General features: G+C 37.5%; 1 pseudogene; it reads left to right on the top strand.

The window, feature by feature from the left end:
• Nucleotides 1-2,930: 2,930 nt before the first annotated feature.
• LOC102734021 (glyceraldehyde-3-phosphate dehydrogenase pseudogene) lies at nucleotides 2,931-4,068 on the top strand (annotated as a pseudogene).
• The last annotated feature ends 3,271 nt before the right edge of the window (nucleotides 4,069-7,339 follow it).

The following is a 7,339-nucleotide window of genomic DNA, read 5'->3' on the forward strand; positions in this document are numbered from 1 at the left end:
TGGGGGTTATTCTGTATTTTAGTTGGCACATACAAAAGCAAGGTAAAATAATTAAACTTATTCTAATTTGGATGGATTGCATTTCAGAAATGGAAATATGTCATTTTTTCTCTTAAAATATAGCTCTAATTTCTTTTGATGTAGTAATTTTTTATGTTATTTGCAAAAAGGAGGTAATATATGTTCATATATAGTCCACGTTTTTCTTATTTCAATGTCTAATTTAATCTGAGAGTCAGTTGACCTTTTGTTTTTTGCTGAGCCTTTCAGAATGTTTCAAGAGCAGTGACTTTTCCTGTGATGTGGACACCTGTCTGTTATATGGAACAGGGCTGTGATCTCCAACTCATCTTCTAATTTACTAGTTTGCAAGTGGGAATAGTTGCTTGTAAAACTAGTAAACCCTGTTTTCCCCCCACATTTGATCATTTTTTTGTGGGTTAACTAAAGCCAATATATAATCTTAGAATGAAAAAGGAAATGTTTAAGAATTTCTTTGGCTAGGTTTTGTTTTCTGGCAAGAGGAGGGTGTGTGACTTTAATTGCCTCCAGTATGGATCTGTCAACATAACCCTTGAAGTATTACTGTAGGAAATTATTGGGCTAGTAAATCATTTTAATTAGTAGTAAGCTTAAAATCGTCCTGATTTTCTCTGCTTCCGGATGTTCAAGGAGTGTGGGAATAGAAGGAGAGATATGAGATGTGGCCAGTCAGGTAAACACAGGCTGGTGTTTTAATTTTATAAAAGTGAAGGACTGCATTGCCTGCTTGTGTTCTTTTCCCTCATATACGTTCCTTAAAACTATGGAAGTGAGAGATGAGCTCTAGTTGGCAACCGGAGTAGTTGATGTGCAGGATAAATGGAACTGGAACAGAAGAGATTACAAGATCAGCGCATAGAGAAAAATGTATCTGGCTGAGTCAATGATAGAAATGACTTAGGAGTTTGGCTTTCCTTGCTTCAAGCTGTAGTACTTAGACCTAAGTAGTTACAAAGGAGGTGTGTTTTATAATTATGCTGTTATTTAGGGAGAAAAATTTTCTCCTCTTTCCTTCAATGAGATATTTTAATGATTTACATTTATTCACTCAAAAGATATTTTACCTGTGTGCACATAAGTACCAGGTACTGTTCTAGGATTGGGGATACATCAATAAATAGACGAGATAAAAACCCCTGTCTGCAGGGAACTTTCATCCTAGTGGTTAGAGATAGAAAACAAATAAAACAAATAGGAGAAATGAAAGTAGACAAGGAGCATAGGAAGGATTGGAGAAGGATTGACGTTTTAAGTTTTAAGCAGTGGGGAAGGTCTCACTGGGAGATTGACATTTGATCAAAGATCTGAAGGAGATAAAGGAAGGAACACACACACATCCAGGAAACGAGTGTTCCATGAAGAAGCAACAGCCTTGAGGGCCATGACACAGGATGGGGTATGACTGGTGTGTGTAGGCGATAGAGAGAAAACCAATGAGACAAGGGGGGGGGGTGATGATAGTAAGTGAAGTGGGGGAGGTGGTGGTTTGAAACTATACAGACCCATAGCAGCATGCTGTTCTTATAACTGAGTCACTGGTTTTCCATTTCCCTTTTAGAAGCGCTAATGTCATGCCCCTCTTATCTCAAACAGAATTGGAGATCATCATGCCTGGAACAGGCAGCACAGATTCTTATTTTGGTTCTAGAAGCAGGAATCTCAATATTGGGTAATGAATGCAGCAAAAGTTTTTTTTGTTGTCACAGATACTGTGTTAGAGAAGGACTGCCTTGTCGATCTGTTCAGCATGTTACTGCATTTGTTGCTCAAGTCCCTAAACAACATTCGCAGATTGGCAATGGTGTATGAATTTATATTTTCCTTCAGAGATTAATTTAGCTGGCAGAGTTAAAGACATTTGAGACTAATTTTGCATAATTTTTGTTTTCTTATAGTATATTGAGCAGAAATTTTCTGTGAAGCAGAGAAAAAATGTTAATAAACATATTATGTCCATGGATCTCCCATCATTGACTTACATTATATATACATGAAACACATTCTGCCCTACAGTACTGTCTTAAGATTTAGTTACTTATTTTCTTGCTTTTCTCACTCTGTATGGTTAATATTGATTATAAACTAGTTGTTCTAATATGTTACATGTATTTAACTTATTTAATATATATGTGTTATACTATGATTTTACACACTGATATTTATTTAATACATATATATTTTTTGAAATACATTCTGACTCATTATATAAATGGGTGCTTGCTGCATTAATATTTCGTCTATGATTTCTCATAATTTCCTACGTGGTGCTGCCAATTTTATATTTCTTATAATGCTTGAACTTCTGATTCAGTAAATAAGAGCTCAAAACATGAAAAAATAATTAGTTCAATATATAAACAATTCTTATGAACATACTTATATACTGTATTATGGTTCAGATCGGTGACTCATGGTTCAATGCAAAGAAATTAGATGTTTTGTGGCACTACCTGCCAGTCACTTTGTGTTAAATTTATAAATTAATTGGATGATCTTGACATATCAGCTGGATGTTTGCCTATTCATTAACTGGAGTAATCACATAAAAATAGTAAAACTTGAATTCTAAGTAAATGTATAAATTGGTTATAATAACAAAAGATAATAATAACACAAAACAATAGATCTTTATATATGTATAGTGCTTTATCATCCATAAGTTTTTTTCTATTGTGTTCTTAATAGAAATGATTTGTGATTGTTAAGGCTGTAGTTTTTAATCACAAACTTGTCTCTGTGGAGAATGAAACACTTAGAAACCTAGTTCTACTCAGCAATGAAGACAGTATGAAGTTGTTTATAAAAACTTAGCACATGGCTCTCTGCTCCTCCCTATTCGACAGACAGCTGCATCTTTTGGTGCAGTGCCAGCCAAGTCCCATTCACCAATGGTGAAGATCGGAGTAGAGGAATTTGGCTGTATTAGGTGGCTGCACACCAGGGCTGCTTTTAACTTTGGCAAAGTGGATATTGTCACCATCAATGACCCCTTCATTGACCGCAACTACGTGGTCTATGTGTTCCAGTATGATTCCACCATGGCAAATTCCATGGCATGATCAAGGCTGAGAACGAGAAGTTTGTCATCAATGGAAAGTCCATGTCCATCTTCCAGGAGCAAGATCCCACCAACATCAAATGGGGTGATGCTGTTGCTGAGTATGTTGTGGAGTCTACTGGGGTCTTCACCACCATGGAGAAGGCTAGGGCTCACTTGAAGGGGGGGCCAAAAGGGTCATCATCTCTGCTCCTTCTGCTGAAGCCCCCGTGTTTGTGATGGGTGTGAACCATGAGAAGTATGACAACTCCCTCAAGATGGTCAGCAGTGCCTCTGGCATCACCAACTGCTTGGCCCCTCTGGCCAGGGTCATCCATGACAACTTTAGCATCGTGGAGGGACTCATGACCACAGTCCATGCCATCACTGCCACCCAGAAGACCGTGGACGGCCCCTCTGGAAAGCTGTGATGTGATAGCCAAGGGACTACCCAGAACATCATCCTTGCTTCTACTGGCACTGCCAGGGCTGTAGGCAGGGTCATCCCTGAGCTGAATGGGAAGCTCACTGGCATGGCTTTCCATGTCCCCACCCCCAGTGTGTCAGTCGCAGATCTGACCTGCTGCCTAGAGAAAGCTACGAAATACGATGACAGCAAGAAGGCGGTGAGGCAGGCATTGAGGGCCCCTCAAGGGCATCCTCAGCTACACTGAGGACCAGGTTGTCTCCTGAGACTTTAATGGTGACATCCACTCTTCCACCTTTGATGCTGGGGCTGGCATTGCTCTTAGTGACTACTTTGTCAAACATATTTCCTTGTATGACAGTAAGTTTGGCTACAGCAACCAGGTGGTGGACCTTATGGTCCACATGGCTTCCAAGGAGTAAGAGCCCCCTGAATCACCAGGCCCAGCAAGAGGAAGCAGCCCTTGGCTGCTGGGGAGTCCTTGCCCCAACTCATCTCCAACACACTGAGAATCTCCTGACCTCAACGGTTTCCATCCCAGACCCCCTGAAGAAGGGGAGGGGCTTGGGAAGCCCTACCTTTTCATGTCAATAAAGTATACTTAGGACTCCCCCCGCCCCCCCCGCAAAAAAAACTTAGCACATTTTGGCATTCATTTGACCATCTCCCTTTCTAACCAAAAAGCCAAAAGAAAGAATTTCCATTACTCAATGTACCCTATTTACTTCTGCTCAGTTATAGTAAACTACCTATAATTTTATTTTCTTTTATTATTTTTTTAAAAGATTTATTTATTTATTTATTTGAAAGAGAGAGAATGAGAGAGAGAGAGAGAGAGAGCACATGAGGCGGGGGGATGGTCAGAGGGAGAAGCAGACTCCCTGCTGAGCAGGGAGCCCGATGCGGGACTCGATCCCGGGACTCCAGGATCATGACCTGAGCCGAAGGCAGTTGCTTAACCAACTGAGCCACCCAGGCACCTTACCTATAATTTTATAGTATGGATTGAATTATTTTACTTTTCTCTACCAAGAATTTCAATTATTATTAAAGAGAGTTATTTGAATCAAGTGGATCTAAGTAACATTATCATAAAGAATTTTTATGCCAAGGGAAAAAAAAGGCGAACAACTTATCTTACAAAATTGAGCTTTCCTAATTTGGCATATTTTTTTGTAGCAAATGAAAAGAACAGCCAGTACCTGTGTTTGTGAAATGGATATGAATATGAATTTTTGAATCAACATTTGAAAATGATATTTAAAATAGAAGTCAGCATTTCTAAACTGAAAGAATTTATTTATTTGTTTGTTTGTTTGTTCATTTATTGAGCCTTTATACTCATCATTTTAATGCTTGGAAAATTGAGAATCAGAAAACTAGGATATAATAATGAAGTTACACACATAACTAAAATGGAAAGGCAGGGGAAAAACATTTAAAAGAAGAGTGAGGGAAAGTTTTAGAGTAGTGAAGATGAATGACAGCAAGTAAGAAGTTGTGAAAGCAAGATTGCACCCCGTCTTCCAACTTCTCACAGTCCCTGTTTAAAAGATCCTCTTGAAACTTTATTTTCAGATCTTTCCCACCTATTTCCTTCTTATTTAACATCTGATTAGCAGCATGTGGGGAAATAAATGCTTCTACATGTATCTTTTAACAGAAGGTTGAAAATTATGGATATGGAATATAGAGTATACCTTTTAAAAATTTTTATTTAAATTCAGTTAATTAACATATAGTGTATTAGTTTCAGAGGTAGAGTTTAGTGATTCATCAGTTGCATGTAACACCCAGTGCTCGTTATATCAAGTGTCCTCCTTAATGCCCATCACCCAGTGACCCCATTCCTCTACCCAACCCCCCTCCAGCAATCCTTTTTGTTTCCCAGTAGAATATACTTTTAAAAAAGATTCAAGAATTGTTTGTAGTTACTTCATAACACATTTGTATCATTGAATCATTGAACAGTTTTGCAAAACTAATAGTTGTAGCTTTTTACATAGACAGGACACATAATCAGTGTAAATACCCTAAGGTATACTGATTCATTTTCTTTCCCTATTTTAAGTAACAATATTTCCTACATTGCCTTAGTATTTATGATGTCAAGATGCAAGATACATGATTGAGGTGAGGACACAATATTCATTATACATTATTCCTTATACTAAGAGAGCCCTGCTGCAAAATTGAAATTGAAATTCAGGTATTTCCATACATATATCCATTCATAAAAATTAAGATACTCTAAGTATAAGCCATACTCTATTCCCAGTGCAATTTATAAGGCCTGCTACTTACAATAAAATTTCACAAAAGATTTAAATCTACCAAAAACACGAATGCTGCTATTTTCAGCAAGTTGTAAGTGGCTGGGAGCCAAGCTGCAGCAATTCATGCCAGAAACTCTGTACACCAGAGCCTTATAGAGAATGATTAGTTAACATCATTTTAATGATGAATTAATGAGCAGTAAAAGCATTCTAGTTCCAATATGTACAAAACCTTCTATTTGAAGACACAGGACCAGAGAGAACAGATCCATGACCTTTCTGATACTGGCGAAGGTTGGGTTCACTACAGTTCACGCCCAATCCGTCTTTCAAGGTTAACTACACATGCCATGCTGGGAAATGAAACAATTACTAACGAATTTTATAGGTATATTCTGTCAAATTTAAAAGGCATTCGGAAGTCTAAATGAAAATTATGCCTGGGGAAAGCATATAAAAAGAGAGAAACTAGGAAGGTGTGTGTAGGTACCTCTGTGTGCTTATTTCCTAAAAAAGATGCCTTCAGAAGAAGGCAACATAAACTTTGCCAAGTACACAAATGAAAATCCTTATACTGAATGAAGAGAATACTCAGCTTATGGGAATGGAAGTGTATTCAGGAAGGACAACATCTAATCATCTGGGCAACACTAGCACAGCAAGGGTAGATGATTCATTATTCTGTAATTAACTTTTAATTAACTTTACTCTGCTTTACTTATTTTAGAAAATTAAATAAACTTCATTTTATTGCTCATGCTAAACCAATGAGCAGAAGCTAGAGTTCTGCTCTAATTAAAATAAGCAGTTGAGCAAAATTGTATGTAAAGCATAATGAAGAACTGTTTCTGTCCCATTGATATATTTCTTATGTTCTGAAACACTTTCATAGGTTTTTCAAGAATTCCATTAGTTAGGCACTGAAGTCTTCTAAAATGTGTGATTTAAGAAACAATATTATAGGCCAGTCTTAAGTATGGAGCACATAATTGATTTAAACTTATTAAGTAACATTTCAAATTAGATGATTAAGAGAAATGAGAGAGAGAGAGAAGGAGGGAGGGAAGAGGAGAAGGAAGAAGCGGGGGAGAGACAGGAAAAATTTGAAATTGTGCTAGTTCATCAGTCATCAGAGCAATATAGATATATATTTTAGTGGCAACAAAAAAGGGAATTCATAGAGTTAATACAGTAAGATTACATATTCTGCATCCTTTTTTATATCCTTGCTCTTTTATTCATTTTTAGACATTTGTCTGTCACATGTTTTGGTGTTAAGCCTAAGACAGGGAAATTTAATAATCAGCTGTTCTAATTGTTCTAATCATATGCTACAAAAGAATATTTGACAGAAGAATGAATTACATTTAATTTGGTGAACTTGATCTATAATGCTCTTTTTTTTTTTTAAAGATTTTATTTATTTATTTGAGACAGAGAGAATGAGATACAGAGAGCATGAGAGGGAGGAGGGTCAGAGGGAGAAGCAGACTCCCTGCCGAGCAGGGAGCCCGATGCGGGACTCGATCCCGGGACTCCAGGATCATGACCTGAGCC

Source organism: Leptonychotes weddellii, chromosome 12 (assembly GCF_054177405.1).
Source record: "Leptonychotes weddellii isolate Sample4059 chromosome 12, ASM5417740v2, whole genome shotgun sequence".
In the NCBI taxonomy this organism is placed as follows: domain Eukaryota; kingdom Metazoa; phylum Chordata; class Mammalia; order Carnivora; family Phocidae; genus Leptonychotes; species Leptonychotes weddellii.